This window comes from Lycium barbarum, chromosome 8 (assembly GCF_019175385.1).
Source record: "Lycium barbarum isolate Lr01 chromosome 8, ASM1917538v2, whole genome shotgun sequence".
Lineage (NCBI taxonomy): Eukaryota > Viridiplantae > Streptophyta > Magnoliopsida > Solanales > Solanaceae > Lycium > Lycium barbarum.
Window position 1 is genome coordinate 32,084,609 of NC_083344.1, and position 24,168 is coordinate 32,108,776.

Genomic DNA, 24,168 nt, shown 5'->3' on the forward strand with positions numbered 1-24,168 from the left:
TTTATTATGTGCCCAGTATGGCAATTAAAAAAAAATGGACCTTTTTTTCCAGGGACCCTTATTATCCCGAGGCCTTTTTTTTTGCCCTTTCCATACACATTGTTGAATTCACGCAGCTCTTCAAATACCTCTACACCCGACAAAGGAGTTGGTGCAGGTCTATGCTCCTCCTGACCATTAAATGATTTCTTATCTTTTCTTAATGGATGATCGCGAGGCAAAAATCTCCTATGACCCATGTAACACATCTTACGACTATGCTTGAGATATTGACAGCATGTGTCATAATTACAAGTGGGGCATGCCAGTTTCCCTTTGGTGCTCCATCCAGAAACCATTGCTAATGCTGGAAAATCACTAACTGTCCCCAATAAGGCTGCACGCATTCGGAATGTTTGGTTGGTTTCAGCATCATAAGTTTCTATCCCAGCTTCCCATAATTCCTTTAATTCTGCAATTAATGGTTGTAGGTACACATCTATATCATTTCCCGGAGATGAAGGACCCGGAATGATCATTGACAACATGATATATTCCAACTTCATGCAAATCCACGGTGATAAATTATAGTTCATTAACATAACAGGCCACGTGCTATGAGAAATACTCATGATTCGAAATAGGTTGAAACCATCAGTTGAAAGACCCAACCTGACATTACGAGGATCTCTAGAAAAGTCTGGGTGCAAAGAGTTGAAATCCTTCCAAGCTTATCCATCAGCAGGATGTCTTATATTCCCGTCATTGGGTCGTTCATTAGCATGCCACCTCATTGCAATAGATGTTTTAGGACACATAAACATCCTTTGAAGCCTAGGATTTAAGGGAAAGTACCTTAAAACCTTTGTAGGGATTTTAGATTTGGCATTAGTCAAGGCATTACCAACACTCTTCCATCTAGAAGACCGACAAACGGAGCAATTTTCTGCTTTCTCATTGTCTTTCCAAAATAGCATGCAATCATTAGGGCATGCATGTATTTTTTCGTAATGAAGACCCAAATCTTTTATCATGTTTCTAGCCTTGTTGAATGACTCTGGTAGCTGGGCAAAGGGAAATTCCTCCTTCAGCATAGCTAAAATGTCTGAAAATGCTACATTACTCAACCCATGCAAGGTTTTAAGCAAGTACAACCGAATGGTGAAACTCAATTTAGTGAAAGTTTCACACCCCGGATATAACTCTTGTTTCCCTTCCTCCAATAATTTAAAAACATTATTTGCATCTTCAGATAATAGTCCCTCTCTCCCTACTTCTTCATGTGCCGACTCACCCTCCACATTTCTAAATGTATCATGAAGTAGTCCATCAATGTCGTCACGCAAGTTAGAATCTTCATCATCATTGATTGGATCAGGTGCATTTCTCGAGTAAAACCCTTCTCCATGGAAAACCCATTTAGTGTAATTATCAACAAACCCCTCAACAACCAAGTGTTCTTCCATGACATTTCTATAATGCCAGTAGCGATTAACACATTTTTTGCAAGGGCATAATATTTCATCTCCTTGAGAAGCTCGTTCAAATGCCTTATCAAGAAAATTGTTCACTCCACGACTATACTCCTCCGTCCATCATAGGCAATTCATCCAACTTTTATCTCCATTGTCCATTAAAATCCTATATAAGATAAGAAAAACACAAAATTTAGAAGTCCTGATAGCCAAGAAATAGAAGAAGAGCAACATGTTAAGATAATTGTTACGGACCTTCAACTACTAACCACAAAACTCTTACTCATTCAATAGAATTGCATCTCAAAAGGAAAAGGAGACGCTATTTTAATTTGTAGCAAAAGATAAGAAATCAAAGACTAAAAGAATATACACGGAGGACCCAAAATAGACAATTACCATCATACTTTGCAGGCTGAAATTTTGAACTATTAGTTTCAATCCATTCGACATAAATAGCTTGTTCAAAAAAATTTCACAATGGAGATGCCAAAACAAGCCTCTTGGATGATTAGGAAGATTATGAGGAAACACTAGCAGGTACTGAATCAGAATAACAGTTTCATACAAAGAGGGGTCTTTCACATAAGTAGTGCTTACAAGATCTTGAGAGGTGTTGTACCCAATGTCCCCTAAAGGAAGTTGATCTGCCAGAATGTAGCTGAACCTAAACATGTATTTATGTTATGGCTTTTTCTTCACAGTACACTTAGAACCAAAGACATTTTACTTACATGGGGAATGACTGTGGATGCCATGTGTGTATTCTGCCAAGTTGTGCCAGAAACTAAAGCACATCTATTTTTTGGTTGTAAGTATACTTACAAAATCTGGAGAAGCATATGGGAGTGGCAAAAGTGGCCAGGAGAATCACAAGATTGGGATACAAAGTGGAAATGGGGTAATGCAGCAAGCTAGGGGCAAACATCCTAGAGGGATTATCTTGAAGGCTAGTTTTGCAGCAGTAGTACATGGTATTTGGATTGAAAGGAACTTGAGGATTTTTCAGCACAAAGCTACACCAGAGAATCAACTGCTTCACCAACTGAAGCTTGGTATTTGTACTAGAGTTAGAGCTAGTAGTAGGCTGTTCAAATACATTAGCTAGTAATCTGTAGGTTCATTTGTATTGTTTGGTTTTTTCCTAGGTGTTGTTGTTTCTAGGTGTAGAGGAAGTAACTGAGAAGGGATTGAGGTGGCTAAGCTCTCCCCTGGTATGTCATTCTCACTTTGGTGATTTAATAAAGTTCTCTTTTAATTGCCAACAAAAAAGAAATTCTTTATTTTTTTCACCATACACTTGCATACTTTTGCTAATATGTAAATGTGGATTACTATAATTATATTTCTATTTTTTAATTAACATACACTATAAGAATCTCAGAACCAAGTAACAAACCCCAAGGCTAAGCGAGAAGACAGTTACAATAAATTAAACTTCCAATGGTTCTAAAGTATTAGCATTCTTTCAAATCAATAAGCAATAAAGAAACTTCATTAATAACCATCACTTAGATGGAACTGCACATCAGTACAATGAAGTTCCTAAAACAACATTGGAATATATATACACACACACACACTATATCAGCTGACAGAAGCAACAACATCCCTAATGTCGTGTGAAGACTATGTACAAAAAATGGAAACAGATACTGCAAAACAGATAGCAAAGAATGATGGTGTATATGGAAATATAGTTGGAATATATATACACACACACACTATATCAGCTGACAGAAGCAACAACACCCCTAAGATCGTGTGAAGACTATGTACAAAAAATGGAAACAGATACTGCAAAACAGATAGCAAAGAATGCTGGTGTATATGGAAATATAGTTGGAGTATATATACACACACACACACACTATATCAGCTGACAGAAGCAACAACACCCCTAAAGTCGTGTGAAGACTATGCACAAAAAATGGAAACAGATACTGCAAAACAGATAGCAAAAAATGATGGTGTATATGGAAATATAGTTGTAGAGAAGGTAGCTTTGAATCTTGTGTCATTTTTGTACAGTTTGCGTCAGCCAATAAAGTTAATAGACTCAAAATAGAAATAAATTATCTGGCAGTTAACTTGAATGTTCCAGTGCAGATTTTGTCAGTTGATAACATGAAATATGGATATAATGCTGCAAGAGACTATTGATAATTCCAAAATAGCAAAACAAAGAGCATACAAAATAAATCCAGAAAACAAATGATAGAGAGAGAGAGTACCTGGAGAGAAGTAGACGCAATCAACCGAGCTAAATGTCAAGTTTACTGGAAACAGACCAAGGCGACCTCAATCGATGAACTCAAACAAACTCTACGGAAAGTTTGGCCAAAAATCAATCAAACAATTCTATGAAAGGTGTAATCTTTTCAAGGTAAATCTCATTAAGAATATAAAACTAACAACTTAAGAAGTGAGAAGAAGAACCGTCATGAACCGCCGATGCGTAATCTTTGCTATTTTCTGCTCATTCCGAATCCAAATGGAAATTAAGTGGGAATACCAAGTATAAATGCTTTCCACAGTTGAAACAACCCTAAAAATTTGAATCATTCCATGGATAAAACATTAATCATATCACAATGCTTAAAGATTTACAAGTTTCTAGTGATTCATACATGGAAACAACAAGAGAAGCATCTCTATCGAGATAGCTTAACTGACAACGTACCATCTTATGCATATGCAAAAATCTCTGAATTACAATTTAGCTCTAAATGCCATTAAGAAAAACATACATACACGCACGTGCCTATATGTGCCTGTCTATTTGAGAAAATAAGACAACCGCAAACCTCAAACAACAAGCAAAAGAAATCATATGCATTCTAAGACCATTTCGCAAATACTCAACTCTACCAAACTCCAAAAAGAAAACACCCACAACTGATTGATGACCATCTAATGTAAAGGTTACAATACGAGAGCAACACTCAGTACCTCCCAACTGATTGAAGCTCCAAATTCTGGATTTTCCCCATGATCGAGTTACCTAGCATCAAAGGAAAAATTCAGCAAACAAGCCACAATCTTGAATGAAAATTAGAATGGAAAACCACAAAAAACAAAAAAAAACATATAACTACATCTAATAAAAAGAAATCTCCCAAATCTAACAAAAAAAGCAAAAAAATAAAACAATAAGAGGCAAAATTGTTGCAAATATGAAACACTTGGATTTAGATATAAAATTGAACCTGAAAAATTGATACTTGGATTCCAACCAAAAAAACTCACTTAAAATAAGGCATTAAGCTCCATTTAGTCAATCAAAACTCAAAAATTTAAATAAGAAGGAAGATTTAGGTAAAAATGGAAACATGCAAAGAACCCATGACCATAAAATTAGATTTTGACAAAAAATTCATGACCATGAAATCCAAAGAGAAAACCCCCACTAAGAATCAACCATAAATCTCCATTCTAACCAAGAAAATAACCAAAACCAAAGAGCAATGATTTCATGTAAAAACGGAAAAATTCGGAGAAATGTAAATCGAAAAAAGCCCATCACAATAACCACAAATCACCATTTTCATCAAACACCCACCAAACGAACACAGGCAAAATTCGACCAGAATATGTAACATTATAAGCATATTATGTTTAACACCCATCAAAGAAATTGCGATTTTGTAGAGAGAACTTAAGTGGGTTCAACAAAAAATTGCATTTTGTCCAGTTGTTCTTCACGTATGTAATGAGAGAAAATTTACCTCTCTTCCACACTACTGATGAGTGAGGTAAAGAACTAAGATAGTAAAAAGTGGGTTTTAATTGTTTGCTAAGCGTGGATGATGAGCAAATAGAAAAAAATTAAACCTATTAAATTTACTATTAAAAGGGTGAAAGGATAAAAATATTGGCCGGTGTATCAAAATTTTTGGGGGGGAAATAATTAAGGAGGGAATTATAACCGTTCCAATAGAAAATTTCCCAAAAATAATGTTGGAATAAACGTCTCTACTGTAACGGTTAGAAAATCCGTCCCAATACCTACACCTCTGGCAACGGTTCTTACACAATAGCTACGGTTTTGTAGCCAAAGTGTACTTATAGTACGCAGAAGATATTGCAACGGCTATGACTGTTACCATAACATATTTATAGCAACAGTTTTACAATCGTTACAATAGATTCCGTTGCCATAGGACCATTTTCTGGTAGTGAGTGTAGAGTAGGCCTGAGAGTTTATGGATGAGTTGGTATGTTCGGTTATGTCATAGATTAACAGAGGTCAGTGGTGGATCGAGGTTGGGAACCTTGTATTCATTGTGTAAAATTGATTAGATCCCGCTACTAATTGTGTTATTACTCGGCTTAGGTGATTGAATAAAAAGGGATTGACACGCGAGTGGTTAAAGATGTTCAGATTCGACAATTGAGGTAAGAGGTGATTCTTCAAGGTCTAGTAACATTAACTATTCGAGTAAGGGATTAGTAAACCTGGGTACTTGAAATGGTAGATCACTGGTAGGTTAACTGAGTTAAGTTCGGTATACATTTCGGAAATTGAGTAAGGCGATTCGGGCAAGGACGCTTCAGTGAGATACATGAGGATATTAGTAAGTCTGGTGATGTGATATGCCGAACTTGGGATTATGCGTTATGTGAGATTTAGAGAATGTTCAGTTTAAAGTGGTAAGCATTAAGGAAACTATAATGGATAGAGTTTGTGGCCCACTATTATCTCCATGTGTGATTCAGTTAGTGTACGAGACTCATGGTTATGTGATAGACTACTGAGTGGGTTTGAGTAATGGTCAGATGATAGCGGTATAAGTGAACTGATAGAAATTGAGGAATTAAAGAGTCAAGAAAAGGTATAGCTGATCAAGAGTTGGCAAAAATAAGGTACATCTTGGGATTACTTGAGTCTATTTATATTGTGGCATTGTTGTCCTGCATATTCAGATGAGATGTGGTTGTTGCGTGAGCTTAAGGAAGGAAGTCTGTAGAAATGGACTAAGTGATATGAGAAAAATTCCTTGAGATTCGTGATCGGCAGCTAGTGATAAGCATATCTCAGTGAACCGACATGTTGAGATTTATAAGAAGTGGCTTAGGGGTACACCGTTGGATAAGTTTCGTAACATTCTACGTGGATGAGTTAGCTTGATTTAAGAGAAAGATTTGTGGAATCCCTATTATGTCTGGGCTAGAGCTATATTCTAGAGATGGGACCGTATTCGTGGTAAGTGTCATATGTTACGAGTTATATTGACTGGGTGTCTTGGATGAATGTATTTGGATACCAAGGACTTCGAGATTGTTGTACTAGGTTGACATAAAAGGTTGCAAGAGTTGTTACTTTCAAAAAATTTATAAGCATATCGAGGTGATACAATGAGAGGTTTGAGGGTTAAATGATTATTATACAAGGCTTCAGGTTTTGCATAAAAAATTCCAGGGTTGTATCGGATTTGCGTGTCGGGTAAAGGTTGAGAAACATGAATATTGGAATCGTAAGGTATAACTCTTCGGTACTAAGTTGTTAACTTGGATAGGACTCAACATATGGAGTCGAGGGTGATAGACATGATTTGTTATGCTTGAGGAAAAGATTAGAATCGGCCACCACAGATGTGCGATAGGACTGTGATTGGTTTTGGAAATTTGGAGTCAGTTCAAATGACTATTGGTGATATTCGAGAGTTGTGCAGTCATTCAGGGTCAGCATTGTTCGAGTTAAGCTTAATGGTCTATGGTTATATTTCCAAGAAGATATTTAAGGATTTGATGCGTTTTAGCTCAGATTTGAGGTATGACAGATTTATCGAGCTTTGTCAGGGTTTGCTAGTAGATTTGATGATATTTTTTGAGATCCGTTACTTGGATAAGAATAACGATTTACAATGAGCTTAGTGCAGATTTGAGGAGGAACTGTTGTGTGAGAGGTCTTTATAGGGACCAGTTGGGTTTCGACGGACCCTACTCGGCGAGATATTCAGTGGTATGGTTCCTATATTATGATTTAAACTTTTAAGAAGGCTTGGAACTAGCCGTTAATTTTGAGAGGTCCAGATGGTTATTTAGAATTTGCGTGTGTATTCGGTTCGGCTCCCAATACACTCGGGTGCATTTTGAGACTTGGGGTGGGAAGTTAGTTTTGAAGCATCGTGGGTTGACTAGGTTAACGAGACTTCCATTGGAAATTTCGAGGCCACGAGTGCGTTCGTAGCACATTTTTATGTATATCTGCATATCCGGTATGTGAGCAGATGGCCTCACTAGATAATCAGAAATTCGGGTTGAGGATGTGAAATCTTGGGAATTCTAGAGTCTAGTGCCCGCTTTGGCAACATTAGCACCGTGGCAGCAGTACCGCTTTAGCGGTCACCTTTCCGCTGAAGCGGCCTTAGCGATTTGGTCAAGACCACTGTAACGGTCATGGGATCGCCTAAGCGGTACCGCTGAAGAGGTCTATGGGTCGCGGAAGTGAGTGACAGGCAGTTTATTTCATTAAATAAGGGTTAAAAGCCCAAAGTTCCTCATTCATTCCTATTCCAAAAAACTCAGTTGTTGGGAGCATTTCAAGGCATTCTTGGGGGAAAATATTAGGGGTAAGTCCCTTTACTTTACTTTCCATTCAATGATTTCTTTATCATCTTAGGATTCCATTATCATAATAGTTCATTAAGAGATTGATGATTTAAAAGAGGATTTAATGAGTTCTTCTTCTGTGCTTCTAAATCTTGATTTATTGGTTGAGTTTGCTCCATTAAGCATGGAATTGATAATTAGAACCTATTATTGGTTGATTTATTCCTAATTAGTGGATAAATTATAGATTTGGAGTTAGGGTTTATACCCAAATTTGGGAGTTTTGCCTAGATTCTGAATTTAAGTAAATTGTTGGTTATTCTAGCTTGATATTGATGGGAATTGATCACCTAGAGCTTTAATTTCATGTTGGAACCTTTAGATTCCTATTTCCACCCTTCTAGTTCATGAAACCCATTCCATGGGTTAGGATTTGGGACTTGAATTGTTACACCCTGTACCCCGGAGAAGCACTGGTTAAATTTGAATGTAAGAATGTCGAGCCATGGCTAGGAAAAACAACTTTGGATTGTGAGGAACGAAACATTATTAAGTATATTATTTAGGTAAAGGATGAATTATGATTTTGTAAGTCGTAACCGGGAAGAACAACCTTGGAACCAAAGGACATGACCATTATCAAGTATGATTAATGATAAATATCATGTATGGAGAGTTTCGAAAGATTCCGGGATAAAGCAAATCAAACAAAAAAAGTTTGACGAAAATTTGGAAAAACTTGACAGGATTTTGGAAAGATTTTTAGTCAACTTCGGAGGGGTATATATCCTAGTATATTAGGGATTTATGGTGTTTCAAAAGCCTAAAATGAAGTTCATCTAGTCTAGTTTCGAACGCAACAAACCGCTCGTTTATATGACATCAGAGTAGAGAATTATGGACGTTACAAGTTAGGCTGACATAGCAGAAACGCATGTACAGTAACAGCTACAGTGACCCGACCCAAATTTAGAACTTTATAAAAGGGGCAAAACCCCATTTTTTTTTACCAAAAATCAGATTTTAGAGCTCAGCAACATAGAGGACAATTATGTCATAAAAAGTTGAGGGTTTGAAGTGATTTTGGTTAATCTATGCTCGGGTAGCGTATAGTCGTGATTCTAGTGTTGTTTTGCGGACGATTTTGACTTGGATTCAAGGTGGACGTTGAAGATATTTCTGTATGAACAAGAATAAGGTATGAATCTCTCCTTATTAATGTTACTTTTGGTTTATTTACGGAGATAAAGTCGCTAAATAATTGTATAGCGAGTTGGTTAGTTGTGAAAATTGGAAAACATTGTCACGACCCAGCTAGGGGCCGCAACGGGTACCCGGGGCTAACCATCGAGCACCGCTCGTAATGTTACTTATTAGACTCATTCAACAATCATTTATTGATTTCATGCTCATTTTACAAAAGAAACTACTTTTTTCAGTAAAAAACATAATGCTTTTATACAATAACCTATATCAATATATTTACACAATATCCACGTCGTGAAACCACATAACCCATATTGAGTATCTACGAGCCTCTATTGGATTACACATACAACTGTGCACCAAAGATTCATCATAAGCACCTCCGGAACAAGGGAGTGCTTTTAGTGAGCTAACAGCTTCTAAGAGTCCGGAACAAGATCTCCTCCCTGTCTACCTGTGGGCATGAACACAGCGTCCAAAGAGAACGGACGTCAGTACGGACATTGTATGAGTATGTAAGGCAGGAATGAAATGAACAACGTCATAGAAGCGTCACGAATCATAAGAAAAGATATAACCTTCTTGAGTGTTATAAGCAACATACTTTTTACATATATCATATTTTACATCATCATAGTATATGTTTTGTGATATCCCATATATCATCACATACATCATCACAAACTTCATCACGTACATCGTCACATCGTACTCTGCATCATTACCCGCGTCCAGGTAATCCTCTTGCCCGGCCCTCTAGGCTCGGTGTAAACATAGCAGTCCGCATTAGCGGTGACATGCCCGGCCATATAGGCGCGGTGGAATCATACGCAGCCCGCATTCGCGGTGACATGCCCAGCCAAATAGGCACGGTGGAATCATATCATCACAAAATCAATCATAACACATCACTATTACACATCTCATAACATAGCATCATCTTATCATTTCTTGGTATCTTATACATATCATCATCGTATTACAAACTATTATTGTTAATCATCTTATAGACATATCATATATTAGCATTAAGAGCATACGGTAAGATTTAAGGGCAACCACACTATGTCGGGGTGACGTAAGGTCGTGAACCCCCAATTATATTATGAACGTTTATGAGTATCGTGCCTCGCCTTGAAGGAAATAGAGCATAAGGCGAGTGTAAACAAAGATAACATCATTAGCATTATCATCACCATCATATTCATATGTAATTCAATATATTGAAGGACTCATAGGCTTCGTTTTGTAGAAGGATTATATAAGACTTGAAGGATTCATGCCTTTTGAAAGAAAAGATAAGCCTCACATACCTTTGTCGTTTAACTATGCTATCGTTCGCTTGATTTCCTTTGATGTCACGTCTCTACCTTCAAGAGAGAATTCGTACCATCGTTAGTCAATCGACGAGAAGAACGCGCTACTATTTCTAGGGAAAATCGGGCAGCATTTCCTTTGTTTCTACTACTTTTCCCATGTTTCATTTCAACTACCAAACATTCACAACAACACTCACAATATCGTATCAACAATCGTCATTTATCTACATTTACCACATTCCACCATTTTTCTCCAATTTCTCCACATTTATGGGTTTTAGCTCATCATCACATTTTCTCATACATCACACCTATTTCATGGTCTACACGTCATTTATAACATATTTATAATCCCAACTCATCAACATTCATAATTCAATCAAACTATCATTCAACTATGGCACTATTCACATTTTTATGACCCATTTACTACACTCTTCTATAATCCAAGTGTTTCAACGTATAAATACTTCAATCATCATGAGAAAGTCATAAAACTTACCTTAGATGTGGTAGGATAAGCCTTGAGTAGCAATACATTTCTATACCAAAAACCTACTTCAGTTCCTTTTGCAATTTCTTGGTGTAGATGAACTTTGATGAGCTTCACACTCTTGATTTCATGGATTTGGTGTTGTTGATCTTGACTTTCCTTTGATTCTCTTGTGGATGAATATTAGAGAGTATTCTAGATGTTTCTTGAAGTGTGGAGTGAAAATGAAATGAATGGAATGAAAAAGGGTCCCTTATACTTAACTTAAAATCTTATTTTTATGAACAGTAGTTGAAGTGCACAGTGGCCGTAAACCCAGTTTACGGGACGTATTCTTGTTTACGGTCCATCTTTCACGACCGTATTTAAGCATACCAGAACCAAAAAGGTTTGCTGGAGGTCATGGTGGTTTACGGTCACAGTTTACGGGCCGTATTTCAATTTACGGTTCGTATTCTGAGTCGTATTTAACCATTAAGACATTTGGCAGAAAGTTGAAGTTTTGGAATGTTGAAAGCCGATAGCAGTTTACGGTCCGTAAACCACTTTACGGGCCGTATTCTATTTTACGACCAACTGGGCGGAAGTGCAAATCTGCAAATTTCGCATTTTCAAAACTCATAAGTAGTCATCCCCTTCTTAGTAAAACATCGTACACTCATACTCTTCGTTGGTCTATTCATTGTATGTTCACGGAGAAATTTCCGAGGTGTGACATTCTTCCCCCCTTATAGAACATTCGTCCTCGAATGTTAAGTCAGCGAGGATTCTAGAAAAAATTTGCCAGAGTTTCCTTTATAATATGGCACTACCATCCTGTCATAACAACCCATAATATCACATCACTGCCTCACAGGGCCATAACACAATAAAATTCTGAGAAATGATGGGAGTAGGGGTGTTCAGATACTTTAATTATTACACTTCATTTAATGCATGCATACCTTATGTTGTTGGCGTTTCACTTTGAATTTCTCCCGGGTGTTGGAATAAATACGGGTATTTGAATTTCATCTTTTCTTTCGCTTCCCAAGTCATTTCTTCCCTGTTGTTATTTCGCCACAACACTTTGACTGAAGCTACTTCTTTATTTCGAAGTCTTCGCACTTGCCTATCTAGAATGGCCATAGGCACTTCATCGTAGGTTAGCTTTTCTATCACTTGAACGTCGTCAATTGGAACAATCTTCGTAGGATCTCCAACACACTTGCGGAGCATCGAAACATGAAATACTGGATAAACTGATTCAAGTTCCGAAGGCAAGTCCAATTCATAAGCTACACAACCCACCTTACGGATAATTTTATAGGGTCCAACGTACCTTGGACTTAACTTCCCTTTCTTGCCAAATCTCATCACCCCTTTCATTGGCGATACTTTCAGAAATACCCAATCATTAACCTGGAATTCCAAGTCTCGACGGCGGTTGTCCGCATAAGACTTTTGGCGACTTTGGCCTGTTAACAATCGGTCTCGGATCACCTTGACTTTTTCGACTGCTTGTTGAATCAATTCGAGGCCTATTAATTGTGCTTCTCCTGTTTCAAACCACCCAATTGGAGACGTGCACTTCCTTCTATACAAAGCATCATACGGAGCCATTTGAATACCGGAATGATAGCTATTGTTGTATGCAAATTCAATAAGGGGTAGATGCTCATCCCAACTACCATCAAATCTAGCACACACGCTCGTAGCATATCGTCCAAGGTCTGAATAGTTCGCTCGGCTTGTCCATCGGTCTGCGGATGGAACGTCGTGCTAAGATTCACTTGAGTACCAACACCTTCTTGAAAGGAATTCCAGAACATGGCTATAAATTGTGCCCCTCTGTCTGTAATAACAGATAATGGAATTCCATGAAGTCGCACAATTTCTTTTAAATGCAACCTAGCATAATCTTCCACTGAATACGTGGTTCTGACTGGAAGAAAATGAGCTGCTTTTGTGAGTCTGTCCACGATCACCCATATAGAATCATATTTCCCTCGTGAATGGGGTAATCCCACAATAAAATCCATATTAATCACTTCCCATTTCCATATAGGAATTTCCATCGCTTGTAATAAGCCCCCTGGCTTCTGATGTTCGGCTTTTACTTGTTGGCAATTTAGACACTGTGCTACAAATTCTTCTATGTCCCTCTTCACGCCATCCCACCAATATATCAATTTGAGATCATGATACATTTTGGTCGCACCTGGATGAATGAAATACCGAGAATAATGTGCTTCCTCTAGAATTTGCCGGCACAATTCTGCCACATTCGGCACACATAGTTTGCCTCGGTACCTAAGAATTCCATCAATAGAAACTTCAAATGGAGACTTCTCCTTTTCATGAGATAGGTCTCTGTAATGGCACAATTGGGAGTCTTGATATTGTCGCTCCTTCACTTCAACATTCAAAGATGAAACTGCAGGATCGTTAATGATGACCCTCGCACTACCTGAATCAACTACACGTACTCCACGATTAGATAATTGATGGAGCTCACGAATCATTTCTTTCCTTTCTGAAGGAACTCCACATAGACTACCCATGGATCTGCGGCTAAGCGCGTCGGCTACTACATTCGCTTTTCCGAGGTGGTACAAAATGTTCACATCATAATTTTTCAACAATTCTAACCACCGCCTCTGCCGCAGGTTCAACTCCTTCTGCTTGAAAATATGTTGGAGACTCTTGTGATCTGTATAGATATCGACGTGCACACCATACAAATAATGTCTTCATATCTTCAACGCATGAATCACTGCAGCCAATTCAAGATCATGAGTCGGATAATTCTTTTCATGTTTCCGCAGTTGTCTCGAAGCATATGCAATAACTCTCCCATGTTGCATCAATACACATTCTAATCCCACTCCGGAAGCATCACAATACACAACATAGCCATCCGGCCCTTCTGGAAGTGTTAAAACTGGAGCTGAGGTCAATCGGTCTTTCAACTCTTGGAAACCACGCTCACAAGCATCGTTCCACTGAAATTTGCTGACTTCTGGGTTAGCTTCGTCAATGGGGCTGAAATAGACGAGAAACCCTCTACGAACCTTCTGTAATAACCTGCCAACCCCCCAAAAAAAACGGACTTCTTGAGGTGTCGTAGGCCTTAGCTAAGTCTTCACAGCCTCAATTTTCTGAATATCGACTCGAATACCATCATTTGAAATGACATGGCCCAGAAATGTTACAGAATTCATCCAGAACTCAGACTTTGAAAATTTCGCATATAATTCCCGGGCTCGAAGAATGCCAAGAACAATTCGCAAATGATCTCCATGTTCTGATTCAGTGCGAGAATATACCAAAATATCATCAATAAATACTATTACAAATAAATCCAAGAGTGGCCTGAACACATTATTCATCAAGTTCATAAACACGGCTGGAGCATTAGTCCACCCAAATGACATTACTCGAAACTCATAATGGCCATATCTTGTCTTGAAAGCAGTCTTGGGAATATCCGCTTCTCTAACTCTTACTTGATGATAACCCGACCTCAAGTCGATTTTAGAAAACCACTTGGCACCCTGCAGCTGATCAAACAAGTCATCAATCCTCGGAAGAGGATATTTGTTCTTTATTGTCACCTTGTTCAACTGTCTGCACATACGTATGGAACCGTCCTTCTTTCTCACGAACAAGACTGGTGCTCCCCACGACGATGAACTGGGTCTTATAAACCCCTTGTGAAGCAAGTCTTTCAGCTATGCCTTTAGCTCTTTCAATTCTTCCGGAGCCATTCGATAAGGAAGAATAGAAATGGGCTCGGTGTCCGACAACACATCAATGGCGAAATCAATTTCTCTTTCTGGGGGAAGCCCTGGGAGTTCGAAATACATCCAGAAATTCATTCACCACCGGAACAGATTGAAATGTTGGCGACTTTGCTTCTGTGTCATGCACCCGAACTAGATGATAAATATAGCCTTTCGCTATCATCTTTCTCGCCTTAAGGTAGGAAATAAACCGACCTTTTGGGGATGCCGTGTTACCCTTTCATTCAAGTACGGGCTCTCTCGGGAATTGAAATCGAACCACTTTTGTGCAGCAATCAACATTTGCATAACACGAGGCCAACTAATCCATACCTATGATTACATCGAAGTCTATCATTTTCAGCTCAATCAAATCAGCTTTGGTCTGACGATCACATATCACAATGACACAATTTTTGTACACTTTCCTTGCTATCACGGGATCACCAACCGGAGTGAGTACCTCAAAAGGTTTAACTGACTCGGGTTTCACCCCAATACAACCAGCAACATATGGAGTAATATAAGAGAATGTAGAACCGGGAACTATCAATGCATACACATCACGGGAGAATATAGACAATATACCTGTAACCACATCCGGGGAGGACTCGAGATCCTGTAGTCCGGCTAAAGCATATACGTGGTGCTGGGTGGCACCTGAAGTAGATGCTGCCCTTCTGCCTCTACCTCGGCCTGCTGACATCTGGGGAGCCTGCCCTGCCGGGCGCGCTGACGAGGAACCAGCTGCGGAGCCGGTGGGCTGAACCCCACCTCTACCATACCGTGAGGGACAATCTAGAATCATATGCCCAGTCTGCCCACAAACATAACAAGCATCTGTGTCCTGGCCACATGGCCTTGAGTGTAATTTGCGGCACCGACTACATCGTGGAACTAGGGGTTTCCCTTGACTATAATCACCCTCAAACTGGGAACCTGAAGCCCTCGAGCTCTGACTCTGTCCCGAGCGAAAGGAGTGGTCAAATCTTCTATCTGGAAATCTGGGAGGTGCGCTAGTCGCCGTCTGGCCTGGCTGCCTAGAATAATTCATCCTCGATCCCCCTCTATACTCGCTGCTCGCTCCCATAGATCTAGCCCTCTTGCTTTGCCTTCTGTCCATATAACGATCACTCCTCGATGGTTGCTATCGCCCCTCTATGTTCTGGGCATGGGACTGTATACGGGAAAGGTTCCAAGTTTATGATTTCAATGTTATTATGAGATTATTGAGTTTATTTCATGGTCTTCTTGATTTTATTCATTGTAGTTGGTCTCACCTTATGTTACTTGTTCCTTCAAGGTGAGATATAGCGATAATGATTGTTCCATAATATAAATCGGAGGTTACCAACCTTACGTCACTCTGATAGAGAAGTAACATTTAATTGGGCTCTCGTGCATGTTATATGTATTTATATATGTATATATGGAAAAGTCTTTTTTTTAAAAAGCTAAGCATGCACGACATCCGCCTTAAAAAGGCATTCAGAGGCACAGGTTGATCTCTATTATATTACTTTATCTCCATGCTTTCATTATGTTATTTTCCATGTTCGGTATCTCTTACTATGTTACTATTCATGCCTTACATACTCAGTACACAATTCGTACTGACGTCCCTTCTTGTGGATGCTGCGTTCATGCCCGCAGGTTCAGATAATCATCCGGATGAGCCAGACCAGTAGGATCTCCTCAGCCGTAGTCAGTGCGCTCTACTTGATCCGGAGTTGCAGCTTTTGGTATGCTATTTATGAGGTGTACAGATGTAGGTATGATAGGACCTTGTCCTGTCTTTCTACAGCTAGACTCCATAGAGGTCTGTAGACAGTTGTGTATAGTGGGAATATCATGTAACTTTGTGGTCTCCTATTTTCCGTACAACGCATGTAGTGGCCATGTCGGACTGTGTTGTCATTCGTTACACGTATGCCTATATATACATATCCACATTTATAAATTATGAGTTTTTCAAGACAGAGTTCATTGCATAAGTTTTATAACAGATGCTATCGCTTAGATATGAGTTAGAAATGGGCCACCAGGTTATTCAGCATATGGCAAGTACAAGTTTAAGGGTGCTCGGTCAGCAGTGATCGGGCACTCGTCACGGTCCATGGGTTTGGGTCGTGACAAAATTGGTATCACAGAAATTCAACCTAGGGATTGTCTATAGACCGTGTCCGATAGAGTCCTGTTTATGGGTGTGAAGCCGGCCATACTTATAAACAGGAGGCTACAGGGTATTTAGGAATCATTGACCTTTCCTTCTATCTCAGATCGTGCAATCGAGCCAGAGTCTAGGAAAGATTATTTCTGACCCTTTTTTCCTATAGGTAAGCACAGATTGGTAAAGATGAAGAGATTAGGCTCAGACAGTAGGGGTGCTAAGAAGACCCTTAGAGTAGATTCAGGACCACATGCTCCGAGACCGAGCAGGAGGAGCCTTAGCTATTCTATCGAGACTGATCCCTCTGAGGACCCCACGACGATTCCCCCATAATTTCTGACTTCTAGAAAGGAGGATCCATCGGAGGACAGCTATGACATAGACCCGTTTGAGGGTTCATATGGGACGCTAGAGGAGCAGATTTCCTAGACTGTACTAAAGTTAACTCCCCCAGCTGCTCCTATGGATGAGTACTATGTCAGCCCAGCTACGACTGAGAGTGTTACTGATTATTCTAGCCCATTATCTTAGCCGTCAGTAAACCAGGAGCTGCCCGAATATCCGTACCCCTCGGACTCAGATGAACCAGATGAGGAGGGCCAGACTAGCAGATGGTGGGAGGACAATGAAAAGGACATTTCACTTTATAGCCTTCCAGACCAAGCTCAGGACAGGTCGACTACAGGTATGTGAGTTCTTTATTCAAATTTCTTATGTGTGTACAATTATTGCAGGATATCATTAATAGGTGACAAATGGGAGTTTAGAGGAGCTGATAACCAAAGTACTTATGGATAACTGTGACTAAGATGTTTTGGCCCCTACTAGGAATCTTAAATTTAGGAATGGAAGACAGTCATGTGTTGATCGATCGTTATTATTGAGAGTTTTGAAGGCTAAACCAACATTTGCTCGGTCAAGAAAGTTAGGGATCTTTCCAATCTGGAGGGAGATGCATTACAGGAATTTTATTGTGATCCGTTAGAACTTCAACTTGTTCTAGGTCATGCGATAAAGGTCAAGTAGAAGAGTGGATGCGATCGTACCAGCACTAACGCACCGGATCCCATCAGGACTCCAAAGTTAAGCGTGCTAGGGTGAGAGTAACACCAGGATGGGTGACCCCCTGGGAAGAAAGTGTACTAAGAGTCCTACAAATTTGGACATAAGAGAAGGATGAGGGGATAGAATAGCTTGAGGGAAATTAGAAGTGTGTGAAACTTACGGTTGGAAACCCCAGATTGTGAGAGACAAGGCGGACCGACATAGCAAAGAGAGAGAAGATGTATTACAGCTACAGAACTAGGAAGAGTTTAAAATAGTATTAGGAACATGTTGTAAGTAAGGTGTTAGGAGAGGTATATACGATATTCTATGTGTGGTCAATCAGTTTACATGCCTCGATAATCGACGTTGCGATGTGTTAAAGGTACTGATTGAGCAAGGTATTAAAGTTCAAGTGGTAAGTGTCACGACCTAACTAGAGGGCCATGACGGACACCCAGAGCTAACATGCCGAGTACCTCTAAACATACATCTTATAATCATTTCTGGGTGGACCATAAAGATAGCTCATGGATATCATAATCTGTAAAGACATATATCGCAATATAACAACACATCTCTATATAATCTTCGACAATTATGCCCATTATTACACGCCATCAAGGCTAGTAAAATGTTACACAACGATATGAACCGGTAGGGTTATGAAACGTCTAACTGTACATACATGTCTACAAGCCTCTACATAAGATACAAAGTGGTCGTGGAGACCAATACCAATAAACTGCAGCTCCGAAGTAAGTGGTGAACTCCTAAGATTTTGGTGTTGAAGCTTCTATGGATCAGAACCATCTACCTGTCTATCTGCCGGCATGAGCGCAACGTCCACAAGAAAGGACGTCCGTACAAAAAGTGTGCTGAGTATGTAAGGCACGAATAATAATATAGTAAGAGATACCGAACATGAAAAATAACATAATGAGAAATATATAGCATAACATGAGGTAAGGAAATAACCTGTACATATGATTGCCTCTTGAGGCATATACCATGCATGCTTAACTTTCCTTTCATAAAAACATTTCTCATATACGTATACATAAAATAAAATTGCTGCGGAACGTGCAGCCCGATCCAAAAGCATGTTATTTTGCCGCAGAACGAACGGCCCGATCCATAAATATAATATACATAATAGTGTCGAGGAAAAAAAGGCCCGATCCATTTAACCATATACCCCGTGTCAAGGCATCCCGCGTCCGGGACGATATCGTAATATACCTGCTGATCAGGTGGCCATGCGTCTATAACGCCTCGCCTTCCCCCATATCCCCCCCCCACACACACACACATATATATATATATATATATATATATATATATATATAATAGTATAACATAAGTAGCATGCATGAGAGCCCAAAGAAAGCTATAACTCTATCGGAGTGACGTAAGGTCGGTAACCTCCGATTATATTATGGAATAATCATCATCGCTCTATCTCACCTTGAAGGAACAATTATTATAAGGTGAGACCAACAACAATGAATAAAATTGAGAAAGTCAAGAAAATAGCTCAATATTCTCACATCATCATTGATCTCATAACTTGAGACTTTTAACCATAAAATCATCATCATCATAGAAAACATATCATCTTTAGTATCATAAGAAGCTTTTAAGAATCATGAACTTCTAACTTTTGGAAGTAAGAAGGTTATGGAAATATATATGGAATCATACCATAGGAATCATGCCTTTTGAAAGAAAGGGACTAGCCTTAACATACCTTTCGGTCTCCTTAGTCGTTCAACATTTATTCTTCCAAGCTCGCAACTCTACACGTAAACCATCCACATTATCATTAGGCTCAACATCACACACTTGTCTCAAGCATTCAAATGAAATCTATTTAGAATCTGCCAGAATTTGAGCAGCATCTCCCCCATATTATTTACCTCTTCTAAATACCAAAACAACTCCCAAACAATACCAACAACATCAACAATAATATCAATACCAATATATTCCATAGAACATCCCACACGATGTTTCTCCAATTTTCAAACCAACGATAACAACATCCATAATACCATAATCAAAGAATTATATTCAATTTAATCTCAAATTAATCCAAAATTATCTTTCAAACTCACCTCATAGCCATCAATTTCAATTCAACTCTTTATGACTTTTCTCCTATGACTCTTTCCTTTCTAAAAATTGTTAAACCTTTACATCATCTCAATCATGTAAATAATAGTAGAAAACTCATACCTTATAGTGGAAGAACTTCATTTTAAGCTTTTGAAACTCCTTAAAACTCCTCATATACTCGGAGATATACCCCTCAAAATTTGACCCAAAATTCTGTCCAGAATTCTTCAAACTATTTTCCAAATTTTCGACAACTTATTTTCTTCGCTTTACTTTGTCCCGGAATCTTTCGAAACTCTCCATACATGATATTTATCATTGATCATACTTGATAATGTTTCGTTTCTCATAATCCAAAGTTATTTTGCCTAGCCATAGCTCGACATAGTTACGTTCAAATTTAATAAGTGCTTCTCCGAAAGTACGCGGTGTAACTGTAAGTTTTAAAGGGCGAGGAGATATTAGTATCTCTAAAATTAAAGTTGGATAACCCTGATGTAATCACATCAGGGAAAAGGGAGAAAGTGAGCATACAAGAGTAAGAAGATTAGGATGCCCTGAGAAAAGGAAAGGTGTAAGCAATGGAGGTATGTTGCTAAAAAGGGTTAACTAAAGCCTCGAGATGGGAATCTTGAAGGTAAGCATAGTGACAAAGAACCATTCAGATGAATCTCGAAAGTAAGTATATAGAAAGAATGGTGTATGTAGTATGGAACGGAAGACAGATGTAAAGGGTTCGAAATCAGATTCTGATAAGTGGGACGGAAGGGTAGTAACAATGAATAAGGATGTGAGTTGGGAGAAAATAAGTAGGTTTTGCAAAAAAAAATTGCCAAGGGATTTCTAGCTCTTGGAGGGCAGTCGAAGAGATAAATGTGCAATCATACTGACACGATTACCTCGGAAACGGGAAAGCCTTCCTAAAAGATGATTTAGCAATAGAACGTATTTGCATTTCGAAAAGTATATTTTATGAATTTCAGGGACAATACCATAAAAATAGCAAGTGGAGAAGAGTGCTTTGGAGGAAAGGGACTCAAGGAAGGTCCTGAGGACGAAAGTAAGAAAAGTACACTAATGGATTGATTAAAGAAAATCGAACAATCACCAAGGATAGGAGAAAGGATAATAAGTAAACAAGTCTGGACAAGAGGCAAAACATCAGTAACATGGGATAAGAACCATGATAAGTAATACAAAGATTCGATTATAAAGGAAATAGAACGATACACGGGGGATATGCATAAATATGAACCAGCTGTAGTGTCAGACAGAAAGATGAAGACTCGACGAAAGAAGAAAGAAAAGGGTTTGCTTTGAAAGGATTTCATGATAAGAACAAGAAGCGGCAGAACACTGGAAGAATTATGATGCATAGTTGTAATTCAAACAAGTAGTTAAGGAGAATTACAGGATGAATGAGCTAAGCGAATGAAAGGATGACACGCGGGAATGGATGGTATAGAATATTAACTTTTAATGGTATAATATAGACATAAATCGGAATTGGGAACCCAGAGTAAGAATAATTTCAAGGGTGTTAAGAAAATAGTCATGGGGAAAAGACTAGTGCTAAAGGAGCGGGGTATAGCCGGACACTTCATAAGGGGCCTGAGAATTACTAGTCATAAAAGGTAGAAGTGAAAAGACGATAAAGGAGGCACCCGCGTTGGATCTGATATGTATGAGCATTTTGATCTGATACAAGGCTTCAACTAACAGAAAGGGAAATAAGTCAAACCATATGATGAAAGGAACTCCGACATTATAAGGAACCGAAGGGTAGAAGGATCGTTAAGGTCGGCCAGGTGATTATAAAAAATGATTAATATTCAAAGGTTACCGGTGTATAAGAACATCTTTAAAATGGGGGGAAAAGCAGATTTAGTCCTGAAATGAATTAAGATCTTCCCAAAAATTCCAAAGAAAGAAATGTATTAGTTTGAAAAATCCAAAGTTCGAGAATGTATTAGGAAAAACAATGATTGAAAATAAGTATATTATGGGGCAGGTATGAGAAACAAAGTATTATAGGAAAATAAGGGGAATTAACGAGTCAAAGAAACTGATGTGAGATATGATGTTTCTAGACCGTGGTTCGAATCCCTCGTACCGAGGAAATTGTACCACACCCAGATACGCGGTGACATTTCCTAAAGAGCGACAAGGAGAGTAAGAACAGTCTCCAAGTTAATTACCGAGAGGATGGTGAAAAGGATGATGAACACAAAGGACACTTTAGGTTACAACAAAAAGGAATCTTAGTGTTGAAAGGAGTAAAAATCCAACAAAAGGAATAATGATAGGCGGCTTGGCGATCTCCAAGAGAGGGGGAGTGATGTTTTATAATAGAAAGATAGTAGTATTGCCGGATATTGAAAAGTATCTCACGAGTCGCTAACTATACCGAATATGAGAGTGTATATTATGGAACTATATGAACCATCAACGTGAGGTTATGTCCAACAAAATGGTATAGAGGCAACAATGGAAAGCCAACGAAGAATAACAACTAGCTAAGTAATTGTTACACCTCAGAAAATTTCATGTCGTTGCACAGTGAATAGACTAACACGGGGTAAGAAGTGTATGATGTTTCTACGAGTAATTAAGGTTACTAAATGGTTCTAATTAATATTCCAAAGATTTTTGAAACAAGAGAAGAAAGTTCGTTAAGAAAGGTGAAGTATACGTTGTGTCTCGGAAAGGATTTGCAAAGTATCGAGTTAATGTTTACTTAATGAGGTCTTAAAGAAGAGTTACAATGCCCCTTAAATTTTTAATGAAGTGTTAAACAAGTGCCAATAAGGTTTCATAAGGATTGGAGACAAAACGAAACGACGAGGACAAGTTTTGGGAAATTGTGGATTGTACGGTACTTTATACGGACCGTATAATTTATACGGCCCGTATATGAGTCCGTAGAATCCTCCCAGAGGAGGATGAGATTCTGGAATAAATATACGGTCCAATTATACAGACCGTATAAATACGGTCCGTATAATAGGCCATAGATTTCGGGTCGGGTCAGATTTTCTTTTCCATATATACACGACCCTTCTTCTCATTTCTCATTTCCCACTTCTTCCACACTCTCAAAAGTCCTAGAACCTTCCTCCAAGTATACCAAGACAAATATAAGGTCAAATCAAATATCAAATAGCAAAAAGTAGTAGAATCGAGTGCAAGAATGCTAGCTAAAGTTGATAGAAGCAAGGAATCTCTTCGGAATGGAAGCTAGGGCTTTTTTCAAGTGAACCACTTCCATCTAAAACTCCTTTATACATAATCAAAGGTAAGTTTTATGATCATTTCATGTTATTTAGAATATTGAGGGGTTGAAAGACTTGGATTATGCAAGGAAATAGAATATAGAGCTCAAATGTGAAAATAATGATATTCTTGAATAGTAGTTGACATGAATCATGACTCTTGATGTATTATGAATATAATCTTGTTGCAGATGATATTAAGAGTGTTGAATAAGCATTATGTGTTGACGAATACGATGTAGTGTGGTAATTTTAGTCATGGATGATTTTAAAGGGAATTGGGAGAATTGAGTAATGTACGATTGATGAAGATTGTTGATTATGATATTGTGATGTTGTTATTGATGTTTCGGAGCTGTTATATCATATGGGGGATGTTGTAGGAACAAAGGAGATGCTGCCCAATTTTCGTTAGCTTTAACTTAAGCCTAAGTATACCTCCGATTATCTAATTATAGTACGAATTCTATTCAATGTAGAATCGTGAACTTGGAAGGAAGCTTTTAGTCGACAAGTTAGAAAGGCGAAATGGTATGTGAGGTTTGTCCCTTCTTTTCTAAGGCATGATTCCTATAACATGATTCCCTTTATCTCTCCATGACCTTTTTACATTCCGGAAACTATGAGTCTATGTGTATGAAGAACTTCTCATGAGATAAAGATAAGAGACATATTATGAATACAATAATGATGATGATGAGTCTATGTCTAAAGATTCCAAAGCCTACGATATGATATTCTTATGAAGTCAATGATTCTTTAATGATATTCAT